The sequence below is a fragment of the Gobio gobio genome, assembly GCF_949357685.1.
Source record: "Gobio gobio genome assembly, chromosome: 5".
Lineage (NCBI taxonomy): Eukaryota > Metazoa > Chordata > Actinopteri > Cypriniformes > Gobionidae > Gobio > Gobio gobio.
Genome location: NC_137101.1, coordinates 35,160,416 through 35,180,770, shown reverse-complemented (window position 1 = coordinate 35,180,770; position 20,355 = coordinate 35,160,416).

The window sequence follows — 20,355 nt, the reverse complement described above, 5'->3', positions numbered from 1 at the left end:
TCTCCACGATGAGCATTCACTAGACGCCTGTTCGACCCATATAAGCCACTGGGAGTCATGTTTATGGATCTTGCCAATAACCCAGAAGAGGCAGTGGATGAAGTTGGGTCAACAAGGGAATTTTGTCATCTCCTAATGAGCGATATACAGAGCAGGAGCCTGTTTGAAGGGCTAGATAATTCAAAGTTACTGGCCCTGGATAGTTAAGGTATGCATTTAGTTATTTTCACATTTATTCAAGGGTCCAACCCATGTTGGAAATATGTTAACAATGAAATTTAAACAAATGTGAATACAAATGTCTATTTGAAACTTCTTTTTCAGCCATCTTAAAAGGGGATTGCAAATTGCTTGTAGAAATGATCCGTATCTGCCTGATCTATGGTGGTGATCCATTTTGGATTTGAACCCCTTGTTTCCTTATTGGATGGATCAGCATTTGTGAATAATATTTGTTAAAATGAATGATTTAATGACAAACTCTTTTTTTAAACACTCACTTGTCACCACCTCCTGGCGTTACCGTTTTTATACCGTAGACATCAGTGTTTATACCCAGAAGACGTGAATGAGAAGTTGCGCGCGCTGTGAGAAAATTTGTCTCTGTGCACTCATCCGAAAGCGCGCACACGTCTCACAGAGCGCAAATATTGAGTTATCTTTCAAGTCTTGCTCTTGAATGGACAAACTCACACAAAAAGTATGTCAACTTGTCCATCTTGAGTATTCTAGCAGACATAGTCTGTATATGCCTTAAGTAAACTTTATACAGTCGAGAAAGACATATCCATGCATTAGGTCTTAAAGGGGCAGTAGCCTTTACTGCTGTCTGTTTAATGTCAAACAACAAAAGACAAGGACATCACTCACTGCTTTTGATTGAATAACTTTTGTAAGTTTAATAGGATTAATCTTTAATTTATACAGTCAAATATGCAATGTTATTTTACATTTTATCAATTTCTTTACCTGAAAACTAATGTTAGACGTACCTGAAAAACCTGAAAAGCATAGTTTATTTTATTAGTATCTTTGCTCAATAGTATTTATTTGTGCTGCTGCTTGTATTTAAATTATTTGATCTTATTATTTTCTTTACTTTTATTTGACAGTAGCCCTTTTTTCCCTGAACATAGCAAATACTGAACCGTACTGAAACCGTGAACCTAAAACCATGATACAAACCGAACCGTGAGCAATCTTTACCGTTATACACCAAGCGTAACGTATGCGAGGGGGTGCCACAAAATGGAGAATTTTCAAAGGGTGCCATGACTGAAAAAAGGTTGGGAAACACTGAGATAGAAAAAGCATAGAAACATAACGCGGCTGCGGGTAAAAAACGGAAAGAAAAGGGTGGGGCTGAGAAGGCGAGAGAAAAAAAAATTGCGGAATTTAGATACTGAAGCCGCTAAATGTCGCAAACTAACTGAAATATTTAGCAGCACAGCCAGCAGCAGCACCTCACAGTTAAATATTAGCAGCAGTGAAGAAGTGAGACAGACAGCTATGCAGCAACATGCCACCAGTGGTGATGATGAGGGACAGAAAGATGAGCTGGTTCCACAGGCAGATCCAGGGCTAGTAAGTAATACTATGGAACATGAGAGTAGAAAGACAGTTACTTGCTAGGGATGATGTTAGGAAGTGATATTCAGGTTGCTACATTTTTAATGATTACAGTAGTTAAAACAGCTAAACTTCAACATTTTAGCTGTAAAATGCCACATGCAGTAGCTAATGTTGTTGTTGTCGAGTTTCCGATTGCTTTGGGCCGGGCCTAGTCAAAGTCCAGGGCCGTTTTTTAGTCCCAGTCTGTCCCTGAGTGTGATGATCGTACTGTCAAAGGTTAGCCAAAGTACCTAAAGACATAATAGACACAACATAATCATTGTCATCTTGAAATAAGATCATGTGGGTGTTTGAATTGAGATCACAATCTTTTAACGATTAGTCGTGCAGCTCTACGTAGCATTCCACTTCTTTGCCCCATGACACGTTCAGTCTGGTTGTGGGTGAAGCTACATGCTACCTTTTTAAGACCTCAACAAATATAATTTAAGACCCAAAAATTTCATAATTTCTTTGGAACAGGCTACTCAATTAACGGCCTCCTATAATGGAAATCAAAACTTAAAGTTTTAAATTTGGTATCAATTATGTGCAATGTGTAAACTCGGTAAGTAAAAAAAAAAGTAAAAATACTTTTCTTTGAGACCTTTTTATTTTCTTTTTTTTTTGTTCCTTTGTGATGTAGAACAGGGACAACGTAACAGATAAATTGGATTACACTAAACAACACAATGCCTTGTATGAAGGAACCATATAGAATAGAATACTGAAAATAAGCTCAATAATGATAATCAAAACAGCCTTTCACAAGCCAAAAAGTTGACAAATAATCTACATAACTGTTAGAAAACACAAATGTTATTACATGACTTTTAATGAGAGAAACCCTTTGTTTTGTAACATCCCAAATTCTCCTCAAGACATGTGGCGTAGCTCTGCTGCTCTCTTCTCAATTTCATGGTCTAGGTCCACCAATTCCCTTCTCTTTTCGTGCATATTTCTCTCATGGAATTAGATTTAGTGATATGTTCTGCCACCTTGGTCCCTGCTGTATTCTCAGCCTTCTCTGCAAGGCCATCTGCATCCTTTTCTAGAGTTTCACACACAGTTGAAGAGATGGTGGTCCAGTGGGTTAAACCATGGAACTGATATGCAGAAGGTTGCTGGTTCAATCCCAGTGGCCACCACCAGTGTGTCCTTGAGCAAGGCTCCATGTTGCTCCAGGGGTATTGTCCCTGTAATAAGGGCACTGTAAGTCGCTTTGAATAAAAGCGTCTGCCAAATGCATAAATGTAAAGTTGAGATTGTTCTTCTTTTCTTGCGTAGCTCTTCAAGCTCATCTTCAACCCCTTTTCTCTTGTTCATCTGTTTTGTCTTTTCCTTTTTCTTCCTCTCATCTTCCAAGAATATCCTGTACCGGTTGTGTGCAGATGCACAATCATTCAGCAGCTCTTTAGTTAGAGGCACTTAGACCACTCCACCACACATCCTCACATAGTCGCGGATTAGTCTCTGTGAGACTATAGTGTCTTTGTTCATATTGCACATCTCCACCTCCTTGTTTATGGATAACCCACGCTTCACCGTAGCTTGTCCATGGGACAGAAGCAGCAGCTTTTCCACAAAGCTCCAAAGTTCTGCATATCCATTCATGGCCTTATGCAGGAAGCTGTCAACGCGCGATTTTCCATCCAATGCACTGAAGGCCATGAATTCCTCTCCTCTTGCCTCACTGAAGAGGAACTTCTGAAATTGTTGGGCAATCTTATAACCTGCATTTAGATAAAGACAAGCACATCTGTAATATTTTCTAGTTAAAATTATACTTAGATTTATTTTTACTATACTCTGGAAAATGCATCTCATATTTTCAACTATATTTCAATTATTATCTCTAAGAACATATATTAGGCCTACATACATTTATTATATATATATATATATATATATATATAATAAATGTATGTAGGCCTAATATATGTATATATATATATAAAGACTCCCTTTGATAAACACTAGGCTAACTGTTCACATTTCTCTACAGATGTTACCCGCTGTGACTCCTCCTGACAGCTTCTTATCCTGCTCAAATTTCATGATGAGGGCCTTCATTTTTCATGGTTCATGGAGGGCCACATGTCTGGTTCTTTGTGCATATTTTGGGGGTCCAGGCACATCATATTTCGGACAGAGGGGTACTTCAGGGGGCACTTCAATAGAAGGTTCTGACAAATTTTTGACAGGGCACTCTGGCTGTCTCGCATGAACAGTAACACCTCACGCTCACTTTCACCACTCTGACTGCCTGACATTCCCTGACAAAAGCACAAAAGTCACATCACCTGAAACATCAAATAAACTCTCCCTATGTGTAACTTCCACTACACAACATTTGACAGATCCACTTTAATAGGTCAACTGCTTGATGTCAAAACAATTAATCTGGGGCCTATACCATGAAGCCGGTTTAGCTGGCTAGCCAGATATGTTTAAGCTTAGTTTGTGCTAATCCTGGGTTTTAGGTACCATTAAAGTGGTTTGGCTTTTAGCAGTGTTCATCTCCATTGTAACTTACGCTCCACGGCTAACCTGCTCCAGGGCAGGTTATGTTCTGGATAAGAGATCTCAAACTGAAATTGGACCAATCAACTGTGAGCAAAGTGACACGCCTCTGATGCAATAAAGTCACTCCCCCTGTTTCTACTCCAAATTAAAGGTCACTACATAGCAAATGGCTATTAAAGACTAAAGTGTCTGGATTTGAACAATGCTTATTTATAATAATAGTAATTTTGAATGATTTAGATATAATTTATGTAATTATTATACCCGTAATCAATTACACATCATTTTAGTTAATCAATCATTAATAGGCACTTAGTTGAAATTAATATAATTAGCCTATACAAAGGTCATACAAATAAGCTTTAAAATCAATACACAAAGCTATAAAAATTACTACATTACTCAATTCTCTATATATCAACTAAACCAACTTCATAACATTTACTTGCATTGACGTAGTGAATATTTTCTTTAAGTTGTACTCTTTTATAGACAGCTCTTTTCTTCTTGCTGTGTAAATTTGTTTCAATTCTTAATATTTTTCAATCATGAAATATTCTGTAGAAGAGAGAAATCAATCTCGCTGCTTCTCACGCGAGAAGTGAATCTCAGTTTCACTGATCCACAGCGTGTGATTGGCTGTTCACTACTGATGTCACAGCTAAACTCCTAAACTCAGGATCAAAGCCTGAGTTGACAGAGAAAGCTGATGATCAGCATCATGGGACCAACAAAGCCTGAATAGATTGGTTTGGTTTTGTCAACTCTAAACTAATCCTGTAACCCTGAGTTTGTTAAACTACCATCATGGTACAGGCCCCTGATCTCTTAATTTCTCAACATAAATACTTCACTAGTCAGGTGACTTTGCAGCGCATATAGCACAAAGATAAAGTAATCTAAGATAAATATTACCTTGAGGGCAGCTGTGGCTCCCATGCCAATGTCCACTTGCTTTGGACTGACCCAAAGCTTTTTGTCTGTCACATCAAGCTTGATCAGTTTTACTGGGGAAACATCAACCTGGACGTCTCGCTTTATGAAGTGTCTGAGAAGGCTCTGAAAAGAGAATAGCACAAGCATAATAATTATAATCAAAATTGGAAAAAGTATTACAGTTTTTACAATACTTTCTACAAACACCATCATGCTGAAAACTCAGTACTTTGTTTTATTGTTCACATCCTCTGTAAATGATGGTGCTTGAATGATTAAACCATTAATATACTTTTAGTAGTCATTAGGCCTACCATGATTAGATCCTCCAAATCTCTGCCGAGGAAGGGAATCATCGGGGCATCTGTCTGGTACTTGGTGAGAAATGGCTGAAAACTTCTTGAGACACTCATGAAGAAGTGTAACTTTGCCAAGATGAAGTGATCCATCCGGGCTTCTGTGATGGTGTCATATGACGATGACCTTGGTTTGGGGAGCTTCTTGGCTTTGACCTGATCCACATAGGTGACAATATATGGCCAAATTTCAATGGCTCGCTCCACTGCTGGAAGGTTTTCCAGCCATCGATGTCCGCAAAATGGCAGAGGAAATGTAACACACTTTGTCACTAACACAAAGTCCTCTCTCCTTGCAGGTGCACAATGAAACAGGTAATGCAGGGCTTTCAGGACTTTCTCAACTTGCCACACTGCGAAGCCGTTCTTGAACGAGTTGTGCATCGTGTGAAGGCCACAACTCCCAATTATTTGTAGTTGGGCCCCACCACACTGCTCTCTGTGTTCCTCTTGTAAGAGTTCAACAAACTTCCAGTTTACAGCGGGGCCATCCATTGATAGGGAGAGCATGTTGTTCCGATTCAGCTCCTTTGTACCTTCCTGCATATTTGTAAAAAAGAAAAAGATCTATTCAATGTGCCAAGTAATCCACAACAATAAAATGCAAACACACACAAACGTAATTATAAACATAATTAACGTTAATCATTATATAATTGGTAACGTTATATGGTTATATGTTAAGTGAGTTCAATTCAGATTTGTTTTATTACAAACGTTCTATTAAAAAAAAAAAAATTCCAGTGTGCAGCCAAGTATTACCTGAAAGGGCGACTTAGAGGCAGGTTTGGGGTACTTTAGAAGTTTTGATATGCTCTGACATTTGTGCTTTTTTCAGTTGCTTATAAACATATTAATGGAAAAAGTGTCATTACACTGTATTCAGCACAAACTGAGCTAACATAATATGTGAGCAACATGCTTGTATTTTTGAGAGAATAATGTTAATGTGTGGCTTTTGAAAAAAACAAAACATTTAAGTCAGCGAAATAAGGCCATTGTTAAATCATTGTGCCTACTCTTTCACATAGAACAATATATGGATTTAAATGTTGTAAGACACTTTTGTTTACAAAGGCCATATGCGAAGAGGTGTGAACGATCATGAATAATGCAGTGATTCACACTTGAAGAGACAAAGAACTGCTTAACGAATGAGCCTTTCAGTCAGGGATGCGAGAGGGAGCTATAAGAAAGAATACAGACAAAACAGGACAAAATAAATATATTTTTTTGTATTTTATTTAAAATATAGTGAACAATATAAAGGGAGAGCCAAAGGCACAATTTGAGTATACAGCTATACCTGGACATAAATCCTGTTCAAAGATACATCACAATATAAAGACATCATTCACACACATACATATGTATATATACGCATGTATGTGTATATGCGTATGAATATGTGTGTGTGTGTGTGTGTATATATATATATATATATATATATATATATATATATATATATATATATATATATATATATATATATATATATATATATATAGGATTATTGATGCTGCTAATAGTTGTATGTCTCTAATATTTGACTCGAACTGAAATCCTATTTTGCTTTTTTGTGTGCATGTTTTTTTTCCCTGTGCTGTAAAATAGGCCTTCAACTGACACAGATGAGGACTGAAATCCGGAGTCCAGTCCTGAGCGACGGAAGAGACCACAGCAGTCATCGTCATAGTTGCCAAGTCCGCGTATAACACGCGACTTTGGGCTTCTTTTTTTGGCAAGTCGCGTTAAGAAATCACGAGTCGCGGGTTGCGGTTTTTTGGGCTTATTTAAAAAATGTGGTTGCTTGTTAGGAAAATATAATAAGCAACTTCGTTTCTTTACATTTATGGTCGCTGTTTTGTCCAATACATTGACTGACACTGTCTTCTCACAGCTAATAGGCATTCAGTGCAACGATACAAGTGCTGTAATAATCCGTCCTCAAATATCCCGCTTCCTTCTCCCCTTCATTGAAGAAAAATTACATTCAACGTGCAGGTATGTGACGTTATAAATGCACGTAATGATAGTTAGTAGACTTAAATAGACGTATACATTTTTACAAACAATACCACCAGCAGTGTACAGAGATGGAGAGGAAACAGGGAGGAGAGGCACCTATAATTTAATTAAACAAATATTTTTGTAATGTATTTAAAATTACAGGCTATTATAAAAAAACAAGTCTACTAATAATAACAGTAGGTATGGTTCGAATTTATTTTATTTTAAATATGTGGCTATATTGCAGCGCTCCCTTAGTGCTTGTGTCCCAATGTACTATCCATCCTAAATAGTGTGACATTAGTAATTTTCAGTAGCCTACTATTTAGGGCAGATAGTGTGCACAATGAGACGCAGGGCTTGTCTTTTTCACGGTTTGCAGTGTGTGTGTTCACATTACTGCCCCTAATATGTGTGCACTAACTCCGACTATGGGTTACCATAATTGGCCTTCATGTCACTTTTTCTCTTTTTCCATCTCCAAACCTCTTCTGTTCACATCTGATCAGAGGATATTGTGTGTCCTTTATTGCAATTTGATGATTTTTGTAAAATCACATCTGTTTTTGCTTTTCACACTCTGAGAGGTTTCAGTTTCATATGTTGCTCATTTATTGATAAAAAAAAATAATTAATTAAATAATATAATAATATTGGGCTTGTTTTGGGCTTGTTTTTGAAGCTGCGGTTGCTTATTTGTCTCGCGAGAGTTGGCAACACTGGTCATCGTCATCATCTGAATCTTCATCTCCATCTGAATTAACCTCCGCTACAAGATGCAGAGGCGGAGGGGGAGCCACCTGCTGTGTCCCCTAGCACCTCACAGGAAAGATGGCACAATGTAGATGATGATGATGATATTGGACCTCCACAGTCTGTGTTTAGGCCTGCACGTATACCTTGGCCACAGTTGGTGACAACTGCATCATACACCGCACTGCAGTTGTTTTAGCTGTCCTTTTTGATGACCATCATTCAGGACACAAAAGCCAGCTATGGGGCCAAAAATCAGCAGGAAGGACACAAGCCATGGAATAACATCTCTGTGGAAGATTCGAAGTCTTACCTGGCGCTTGTTGTATACATGGGTCTTGTGAAGGTTTCTACCTTGACTGATTATTGGAGGAGGTCCCAATAATCAAGGCCTTTCTATGTCCACATACTTCTTCATAGATGAGAGGATGGTGGCATCCAAGGCGAGGTCTAGACTCAAGCAGTACATGAAGAACAAACCCACTAAATGGGGCTACAAGCTGTTTGCCTGGGCAGACTCCCTGTGTGGCTACACCTGAGAGTTCTTTGTGTATGAGGGTAAGTCCATGCCATCTCAGATTGGGCTGAGCTATGAGTCTGTCATGACACTTGTAGATGAAAAGATATTGGGCACTAGTTACAAGCTATACGTTGACAACTGTTACACCTGTCCCAAGCTTTTCAGAGACCTCCTCTATAAGAAGATTTGGGCATGTGGCACCATTCGTCCGTACAGGATCGGTTTCCCAAAGACAGTCACCAACAGATTACCGTGGAATGGTCCACGAGGGTCCATGTGATGGTTCAGAGAGGATGAACTGCTGTTTGTAGAATGGAAAGATACCCGGGAAGTGCTTATGTCCTCCACATTCCACAAAGCATATGAAGGCAACACAGTGCAAAGGAGGGTGATGGACAATGATGGGCAGTGGTCTCTGGTGCATGTGCCTATTCCTGGTGCTGTGTCGGACTATAACAGGTTCATGGGGGGAGTGGACCTGTCCGATGCCCTCATTGGATACTACAATGTGCTCCACAAGACACTGAAGGGGTTAACAAACCTTCATTTTGCATCAACATCTGGCCATAGCAAGGAAGGAAAAACCTCAGGGAAACGCTTGTTCTGGACCTTGCAGGCTTGGAATCAAGAACAGCTGCTCCTCAGGCTTCAAATGTTGCTCGCCACAACCCGAAGCACATTACAGAACACAGCACTGCTGGATGGCAAAATTACAGGCTTTGCCATCAGAAGACACCAGTCAAGGTGCCTCTGGGCTTACTGCCTTAATGGGACTGCTACAATGACTGGCATGAGCAGGGTAGAAAATATTAATCATTATGTTTATAAAGTTCATAATGTTTTTATTTACATGTTGCATTGTCCAAAGCATTTGATTCTAATTGTTGTTCCAGAAATGTTTCCAAGTTTAGGTGGATTTGCAGTTCCGAGGAGGGAGATGAAGGGAGAGAAGCCATTGCTGGTGTGAGACAATAACGGTTAGGGATGCACTCTCACTTACGTTTTCATCCTGTTTCTTCCTGTTATAGTGAGTTAATGTGTTCCATCATATGCACACATCTTTCCTAGACTTGAAACCCTTAGGTTAGATTGTGTATATATATATCTAAATACTATAAATATATAAACTATAATACTGTATAATCAATATAGATAAAATGTATCCAAATTACGGCACATGCTCTCAGTGCAAAATGCTGAACAGTTAGTTCATGCGTTCATGACCTCAAGGCTAGATTATTGTAATGCTCTACTGGGTGGTTGCCCTGCTCGCCTAATAAACAAAACTCCAGCTGGTCCAAAACGCAGCAGCTCGAGTTCTTACTAGATCCAGGAAGTATGACCATATTAGCCCAGTTCTGTCAACACTGCACTGGCTCCCTATTAAACATCGCATACATTTTAAAATCTTCCTTATTACTTACAAAGTACTAAATGGTTTAGCTCCTCAGTACTTGAGCGAGCTCTTAACACATTATACTCAATCACGTCTACTGCGGTCTCAAAACTCTGGCCAGTTGATAATACCGACAATATCGAAATCAACTGCAGGCGTTCAATCCTTTTCCTATTTAGCACCTAAACTCTGGAACAGTCTTCCTTTACTATCAAACACATCTCTTTACTATGGCATACACATAAAACATTAACAATTTATATTATTCAAATCAGTGAAATGATTGTTAGGCTGCATTAACTAGGTCAGCCGGAACCGGGAACACTTCCCTTAACACCTGATGTACTCGTTACATCTTCAGAAGAATGGTATCTACGCTAATGTTAGTCTCTCTGTTTTATCCGATCATGTTGCGTCCGATCATCCGAATATTCCGATCTATTATGACCCCTGACCTTTAAAGTTGCCAGAATAATAATCATATGCTGTTTGTTAATTGGCCAGAGGAGAACTGGCACCCCGACTGAGCCTGGTTTCTCCCAAGGTTTATTTTTCTCCATTATACCACCTGAGGGAGTTTTGGTTTCCTTGCCACTGCCGCCTTTGGCATGGCTTGCTCAGTTGGGGACACTACATTTTCAACTAAATATCCAAATAAATCTAATTAGTAAACTAAATTAACCATATAAACTTAATTACTGATCTAATTACTGATCTAATGCCCACATTGTCACTGTATGATAATTTAAATGATGAAATTAGCTGAAATGAGCTAGATGACATCATCTGTTTTCTCCCGAGCGGCTGTACGGCCGAATAAAATTCTGTTATTTTCCTGTTAAACACTGTGAAGCAGTTTTGAAACAATCTGCATTGTAAAAAGCGCTATATAAATAAAGTTGACTTGACTAAATTTATTCTCTTTGTACCTGCTTGTTTGTTCTCTCTCTCTCTTCTGAGTTATGTGTCAGCGCAGTTGGACAAATGTGACACGCTAGCGTGAGGCAGGACTAGGTAAGTACTCTCACACACATATGCATACAGTGTTGCAAAATATTTTTCTATTGTAGTAAGTTAATTCACTATGACAGTGAGCTGTTATCACTAATATGTGTGTCACTAGTATATGCACGCAATGAGAGAGTTGGGTTTTTTTTTCCTTCACGGTTTTTGTTCAAAATAAAGATTATTTAGTTGAAATGTTGTGCAGAAATTGTTTTTTTTTAAATGTGGTTTGATGGGCAGAGCAGTTCTGAATTGATATACATATGTATTAACTCCTTATGTCATTTGGTTTCCAGGTGTCCATTTGGAGTCTCCTAAAGGACACCTAAACTTTTCTTGACTAAAAGCTTACAGAAACTAAATTTTTGGGAGTATCATCCTCAAATTTGAATCAAAACATGGTCAGACATTCAGTTGTATATGTGGTATAGCAGTTGTATATCAGTGGTATAACATCAAAGTCTCATCCATTTCTCCCCAAGTGAATCTCATTCAAAGACATTTTAGAAAATAAACTTTAATGTATATTTAAGGTGCCGAAGGTGCTAAGGCACCTATTGAAATCGTTAGCATTCTTATTATTCTTCTTCCTTCTCCTTCTTCTTCCGCCATGGAAGTCTATGGCAGCCCATAGAACCGCTTGCGGGAGAGTTATGAAATTTGGCACACTGATAGAGGATAGTCCCAACTGTCACTATAACAAATTTTGAGTCTCTAAATCAATCCCTCTAGCGCCACCATTTCTGAACAGTTAGCTCAAGCTAGATTATTGTAATGCTCTACTGGGTGGTTGCCCTGCTCGCTTAATAAACAAACTCCAGCTGGTCCAAAATGCAGCAGCTTTCTTCTTCTTACTAGAACCAGGAAGTATGACCATATTTGCCTGGTTCTATCAACACTGCACTAACTCCCTATTAAATATCATATACATTTTAAAGTTTTGCTAATTATTTACAAAGCACTAAATGGTTTAGCTCCCCAGCTCTTAATGCTTTATAGTCCTTCACATCTATTGCGGTCTCAAAATTCTGGCCAGTTGTAATGCCTAAAATAAAAAAATCAACTGCTGGCGGTAGATCCGTCTTCCAGGCATAGTTCGTTAAGCAGACACACTCTGTCAGTTTAAATACAGACTAAAAACACATCTCTTTAACTTGGCATACACATAGAACATTATTCAAATTAGTTAAATGATTGTTAGGCTGCATAAATTAGGTCAGCCGGAACTGGGAACACTTCCTATCACACCTAATGTACTCTCTACATCATAAGAAGAATGGCATCTACGCTAATATTAGTCTCTCTGTTTATCCCGAGGTTTACCATAGCCGGATCTAGGCCGTATCCAGATCAGATGGTGGACCTGTGGCTAGACCAATCTGACTCCTGACCTGTAATGCTGCCTGAATCATAAATCACAGAGTTCGTTGGACTGAGCCTGGTTCCTCCAAACGTTTTTTTCTATCCATTCTGTCAGCTGATGGAGTTTGGGTTCCTTGCCACTCACCTCTGGCTTGCTTAGTTGGGGACACTTAATATTTTTGATCTGCCTTCATTGACACCATTGTATGAGAACTGAACTGGACGATATCACATCACTGTTTTCTTCAGAGCTGCTGTATAGATAAATTAAAAGATAAAACAAATTAATAACTTTTTTTACAACAGAAATTAATCAACCATAGACCGTACAAAAATATGGTCGACACCAATGTTCCCTCTAATTTATTTTCTTGCAGAGCAAAACTTTTCTCTATTGGGCGGATATTTTGGTCATCTGAGCAAAAACATTCTTTACCTGTACAAACGCACATAAAAAAGTGGTTTCATCATGCAGTTATAACTTTTAACTTTAATGTGCCATTTCTATTTTATTTAACCATTGATGTAACTTAGTGATATATTAAATAAAAAAAAAATAATTCAGGTCACTAAATTAAGCAAATTTTACAGTGCTGTTACCTGTAGTCTTCTTTACCAAGAAATAATATTAAAATCTCCCCCAGAACAGTTAAATTCTTTATAATATAGTATGAAAAAAATTAAGGTGGAAATCAAGTTTTTGTACAGTCATTTATTGGCAACAGGCAGCATTAAACCATCTATATTAAATGTTTGTTTATTGCGTATGAATTTCCAAGATTTTCTATATCAGGGGTTGTCAAACTTTTTAATGGCAAGGATCCCTAAACACTCCCCTTGTGAGACAAATTTTTTATCAGGCTTACACTATAATACAATTATAATAGCCTATAATATAAAAACTAATGGAAGTATTTAAACTGATAGTATATTAAATCAGTTTAAATGCTTCAATTTGTTTAAAAAAAAAAAAAAACTAACTGAAGTAATTAAATAGATCTAATAGCTAAATATGTACAAGGGAACATGTGAACTCTTTTATAGTTATCTAAACATCCCTGAAACCCAAACCACACACACGTCTATTTAAAAGTATGTGTGTTATTTGGTGTTTAGAGTTTGCTCGCTACACTTGTGGTGGGTGTGTAGCTGTAAATGTCTGTTTTGTTACCGTGCTGTGTCCATCATCTGCTATTCCAGCACTTAATCAAGCCACTCTTCTTTAAAACATGATTAGGTTTTATTTCACGTCTTGGCGTTTCTCGTTGCCTCTCATTTTGAGATATTTGGACCACAAACACGACTCACTGTTACGTGCTCACACGTGACAGCATTGTCTTTCTATGAAGCCTGTAAACCACGTTCACCGGTCCTAACACGATAGCGATACTAACTCTATAGCGGTAGAACAGAGCACTGCAATTATTTCGCATTTAAACTACAATCAAATGGATTTCTCCCCACATTTCGCGTCTGTGTCTATAGTCTGCGCGGCATTTTATTCTTTCTCGCGCACACGTGCAGCTTAGAGGGAACATTGGACAACATGTCTTCATTACCTTCCACTGAAGCCGCCAACGTCCGATTATGGTGCTGACATCTTGCAATGATTTGGGACCCAAGTCTGCGCAGTAGTAAACGCGGGACCAGAGTCTGCACAGTAGAGCCGCGATAAGCCCGCCCACACTCTCGCAGATGCAGAACAACTCATGTCGTGAGAAATAAACAGTTATGGAAATGTAGAAATTATAGCTAAAGCTCCAATCTCCTCCCGAAAAATCCACAACAAAGTCTGTTAGTGCCTCAGTGAATAAGAAGAGAAGCTGTCAATCATGACGCCATACCCCTGTTTTTATAGCATCAAATAACTAACAAAAACTAAACTTATTTAAAAAATGAACACTTGAAAAGACATCAGCATGATAAAATATGCCTAAAATGACAGAAACCATCTTTGGGAAAAAATTATTTGACGTGTAATTTGATTGTTTAGTTTGGCCCACATCCCATTACAGTACACAGGGAGGGCAGGGTTTATGACCTATACGGCGATCGAGAAGCTTTGGCTTCACTTTTCAAGCTGATCATAAATGCGGTGCATTTTATTGGCTCTAACTGGGGAGTTTACAACTACCTTAGTTTTGGCCTTGATCAAAGATATATTTATCCCCTCTCATCCCATAATTCAATATGTAAAAAGCTGACATATTATTGATTGTGCAGTATTAATTGTGATTGTGTGTGTGTGTGTAAGACTTCCACCTGAGCAGCATCAAATGTCTTCATTGTTTTGATACACTTGAGAATGAATATCACTATAGCCCCGTTTCCGCAGGAACTTTCCCCAGGAACTTTGGGGTGGTACTTGACGTGTTTCGACCGCAGGAACCAGGGTCTAAATGAAGTTCCGGGTAAATATGTACATATAGTCATGTGAAAAAACCCTTTATAATTGTATGGTTTAACGTATCAGAACATAATGGAAAAGTCATGGATGATAAAATAAGTACACCAAATTATTAAATTGCTTATGTAAGGGTGGGTCACCTCCACTTGTTCAGGCTGCAGGGTTGCCGAATGACTAAAGAAACGTTATCAGCAAGACGGAAGAAAACGTCTCAGGTTACAAATGTAACCATTGTTCCCTGAGAACAGGGAACGAGACGCTGCGTCAGCTTCGACGCTACGGGGAACGCCTCCAGCGTGACTGGTGCCTGAAATCACATTGAATCACGTCAATCCTATTGACCGGCGACAGCCTATGATGTCATCAAGGTGCGACCAGGAAGTATATAAGGGCGCCTTGCCAACATGACAGTATCTATCGTCTGAAGGGACTGTTTCGGCAGGCAGGCCCTGCGGCATGGCACAGCGACGCAGCGTCTCGTTCCCTGTTCTCAGGGAACAATGGTTACATTTGTAACCTGAGACGTTCCCTTTCGAAAGGGAACTCGCGCTGCGTCAGCTTCGACGCTACGGGGAACGATATACCAACGCCGCCATGCCGACGGGAGTGCATGCCCACTGGCAGTGACAACTGTCAAGACAAGCAAATCTTGCTGAAAAGCCTGAACCACTCCCCTTCTGGTCACGTTAGGCTGTCAGTGACAGCGCTCCCTACGGTCAAAGCCCAAGCTTATCGCCTGAGAAGGAAAACTTCACATGTATGAGTTCCTTCCCAGGCCTTGCTCAAAGGCCTGGAACCAACCCATTCGACTCAGAAGGGGTTCCTTTAAGGGAACGTGGCAAGGGAACTACGAGGGAACCCTATGCCAGTCACTATTCGGGAGATTATCACCGAATGCCACCAGGGAGACCTGACCAGGTGACCCAGTCTAGTATGGGACACGTAATACGGTCAACCCTGTCTGTACAGTACAGAGCCTCTGGTACTCGCCTCCGAAGAGACATCCCGCTAGGGTGCTGCAAGAAAGGGCAGCATCACCGACTAGCCGGACCTCAGGGACGGGTTATCCCGGAGAGCAGCGCTCAGCGAAGTGCTTTTCAAACCTTTGCTAGCGAGGGGCCGCTCGATCCTCGGATCTACCAAGCACTTATTTTAAAACGTGCTTAGGAGGCCAAAGGCCTTATAGGCTGAATATATCGGGAGGGGCCCCTCGGGACCTACCACCAATAGAACAGCCCCAGGAGGCTGTAAGCTCACAATAGACCCTCGTTTGAGAGGAGCTCATAAGCCTGCCCGGTAGGCAACCATGCCGTAGGCCTACTATGAAGGTCCCGTCCTGTCGGGACCACATAGCCGCAGTGACACTTCGTCGTGCTAGGGTAAGAACACCGCCTTCAGGTCTCGCAAACGGCCAGAGGCCGGTGCCTGATAGCGGGTAGCCACTAGCTGTCAGCAAAAAAGCCAGTTGTGTGTTCCCGCCTAGGGAACTCGTCCCCCAGGGAGGCCGAGAGAGGCCTCCACCTGGTAACCTGATAGACCGCTCGCGCATTCAAAGCAGCGCTCATCCTCAGGAAGGCCAATGGGCCTGATACCTGATCGCAGTCGTGCTAGCCCTCGAGGTAGCTGGGAAGACCAGGGACTCGCTTAATCAGGAAGGCCAAGCGGACCTACCAACTGCAAGACATCGGGCACTCATAGCCAAACTGAGTGTGCTACTCATAGCGCCTCAAGCTCACCACAGCGGCTGGGGACCGGGAGCTCGCTTTCAGGGAGGTACCATGCCTACCACCTGATAGCAAAAAAGTGCCCCTTATAGCACTTTATGCACACCACAGCGGCCGGGGAGCCGGCCTCTGCTCATTGACTGGATTTATCCAGGAACCACGAGACCAGAGCGTGCCCTCAGAGGAGGCCACGTGGGCCTACTACTCCAAAGCGAATCCCCTCAGGGAAGCCCGTGCAGCTTTGCCTGATAGCAACCCATGCTACGATCCGTTACCAAAACTGGGGACCGGGGAACGATTCCAGGGAGGCGCAATGCCTCCACCTGGTAGCAGAGCATGCCGTCCGTCGTGCTTCGCACATCACGCTCATTACCACAGTGACTGGGAACCGGAACCGTGAGCTCATCGTCAGGGAGGCCACCATGCCTACCACCTGATAGCAGAAGCTGCTACTCATAGTACTTCATTTCCGGGAGTTTGCCTCCAGGGAGGTCACTCAGGGAGGCCGGATGAGGCCTACTACCTGCTAACACTCGTGCTAGCCATCCAGTGACTGGGGCCCAGGAACGCCATCCGCAGAGCAGGTCAAGTGGGCCTGCTTACCCCACAGCAGGCCCATATGGAGGCCCAGTAGCGCCTACCACCTATTCAGCAGCTCGTACCAGCCGTCGAGGGACTTAATGCCTATGGTGCCCCCTCAGGGGAGACCAAACAGTGCCTGCTGACCACAGCAGGCTCTCAGGGAGGCCAAACAGGGCCTAACTCCTGAGCGAAGGAAACCCAGACTGGGAGCCTTACTCTAAGAATGCTGGCTGCTGCTACCTGGGCTGACGGCAGCTGACTACTGCTGACGAAGGCCTGGAAAACCAGTTAACACCTGGGGACTCATCCCCAGGGCCAATGACGGGTCACTGCTGACGTCGACACCAGTGGAGAAGAGCCTCCGAGGCCCACTCGTGGGCCATAGTGTCGGGACTTTCCTGCAAGGAGGCCGGTTAGCGCCTACTACCTGTCCTGAAGTCCAACTGCCCAGACCGTCCAAGCTGGCCCCTCAGAGCCAGCTGGCTCCTATACCCGCACCTGGGGCTGGCTCCATCCCAGAGGCAGCTAGGGACAACCAGCTTCGTCGTGTCCTAGGGCCCCCAGGACGGCGCAGTCTCTTGGGCAGGGCCTACAAACATGGACCTAATCACATTGCCAACAGCAGTGTACTCAGCAGAAGTGCTCAGCAAAGACCCTCTAAAGCGAGGGGAGTACAGCTTACGTCACCTGCATCGGGGCGGCTGTCTTTCTTTCCATGCAGCGGCCAACCTTGATTGCGAGGGCGTCAGTCATTGGCAATGCTCGGGCCTCAGGGGAGCATCCGACCAGAACCATACCGACAGAAGGATTATCCGATGTTCTGCTCAACCCGGGCCCTAAAGGAGGTGAAGCAGAGACATAAAGCAAAGGAACAATATCACAGAAATGTGAAAAACCACCGGCCGTACCATCCTCCAGGAAGAGGCCGGGGGCCGCCAGCAGATGGCGGCCACCAAGCTCCGAAAGGCGGAAACAGCAGATAAAGTCTAACCGCAAACCGGCGAAAGACGCTTAATTCCACCCCACGACTACTGACAAAGTCGCTGTCTCCTGCAACATCCTCGTCTGCATTGCACGTGACCCCAGAACGCAGAGAAGGGGGCGGGCCTTGGCCTGACGACTCTGTAACAGAGGAGGCTGAAACAAGGATGCATAAACAACGCCATGTTTTTAAATGAAAAGACAGGCCAGGGGCGAACACCTTCATTAAAAGGGAAACGCCCCCATCCTTGACAAAGCCTAGGCCAAGTGGTGCGACATAAGTCCGCACTAGATCTACTCAGGGCCCGGGAAAGAAATATTATCACCTCTAAAAAACCCCTTTTTCAAAGCTCCGCAGAGCTGGGCGCAGATCTCACTACAGCTCGTGCATTAGCGCGTACCCGGTCTTCAGCTACTTTTCACTTTACGCTAGGAAAAAACACAGCTCACCCCTTACACTACAAGCCCTCAGGCGAGAGCGCGATTCAGTTACCCAAACAATGGGGAAAAAATATAGCACGGAGCTTAGGCAGCAAACTCTCTAGCAGAAAGTGAAGTATTCACACACAACCATCATAATGTTGCAAAGAAGATCGTTCTTAGCTTACTCACGGGGAGCTGCAGGCCCTGCGAAGATCCAGCGGCGATCCAAATTTCCCCAGAAAACCTCTCAGGCGAGCGAAGTTATAGGAGTTCTGAAAAACATAGTTTTGAAAATGTTTCACCCTCAGAGAGGGGGACTCACCGATCGCTCCCAGCGGTGCTTCCAGCCAGCCATAAGGCTAGTATCCGCCCGCCATCCTGAGGGGGGCGCTTTCACCAAACAAGCCAGGCGAGCCGGCAGAATCTTACATTTTCTGCTCATCATAGGCCACCGGCCTGATGTAAAAGCGCCCGGGGGAAAAACCAGAGGAAGGGAAAAAAGGCAGCGTTCATCTCCGCGCTCCTCGGGGGGTGGAGTCTGCTGCCTGCGCTGGTTCCGGTTACCAGCCCCGGCTTCCTTCCTCTTCCTGTCGCGGGTGTCCCGCCTCCCCTGCGCCCCAGTCCTCCGCGGCGGGGCGCTCGAGAGGCGACGTTGGCTCGCTATTCCCGTCTCCAGCCCTCAGACTGGGACGGGCCGGGGACACCCGACTGCCTGGGCGCGGTCCCGGACCTCAGCGGAATGCATCTGAATGCCGCCGAGCGCGCCTTCGCCTCTCCGAACCTCCCCACCACCGCCTCTACGGAGGTGCCGAAAAGTTCAGATGGCGAAACCGGGGCATCAGGGAGAAAGAATTTTTTCCTTCTCCCCGATGTCCAAACGGTTTAACCACAGATGTCTCTCCGTGGCCACCCTCGCCGCCATCTGAACGGTGGCCCGGAGAGCAAAAACCGCGGTCCGGCGCGACTCGACTACCGCCTCAGGGGGTCCCTCCCCCCTGATCGAGGTCCCTCAGCAGGTCTGCCTGCAACACAGCCTGCAACACAGCTGTGGTGTGCAAAGCCGCTGCAGCGCGACCCACTGACATGTACGCCCTGCCATTCAGCGTTTAGACCGGCAGGGTGGGAGCCATAGTGTCGCCGGCCGCCCAAAGGCGAGATTAACATAACATCTCGTCCACGGGCGGCATCGACACATACCCAGCCAGGCAGTCCCTAGACATCAGCGACATCTAGCTCGCCGATGTCGACAGATGCGGGGCTGAGTAAGGTTTCTTCCATTCCCTCGAGATCTGCTGATGGAGATCTGGAAGGAATGGAAGACTCCCAGGAGTTGGGAGGTCATGGGCGGAGAGAAACCGATCGTCCGAACTGTTTGGACGCTCAGCCTTTCTCCTCACGCACCGCAAAGGCAGCTGCAGTCTACCCGCAGCGCGTTCCATGACTTCCAGCACCTCCCGTACATGGGACAGGATGGTAAGAAAAGCTTCAGCATTTTTAACTGACTCACCCATCCTCTGCTCGAGTGGAAGAGCAGCAGACGAGGAGGAGGAACATAAATCCAGCTCCTTCCTCCGAGGTCCGCCTCTCGCGATCTGGATCGTCCTCAAGAGCCATAACTGTCTCCAAGCGACGAGCCCGATCCATCTGGGAAGCGCTTTTGGTATTTGGACGCCGCTCAGCCTCAGCTCGAGCGTGGCCGTTCCCAGATGCTGAAACCTCTCCTCTCGAGAAGAGGTCCCACCGAGAGCGGAGCGTTTCCAGAG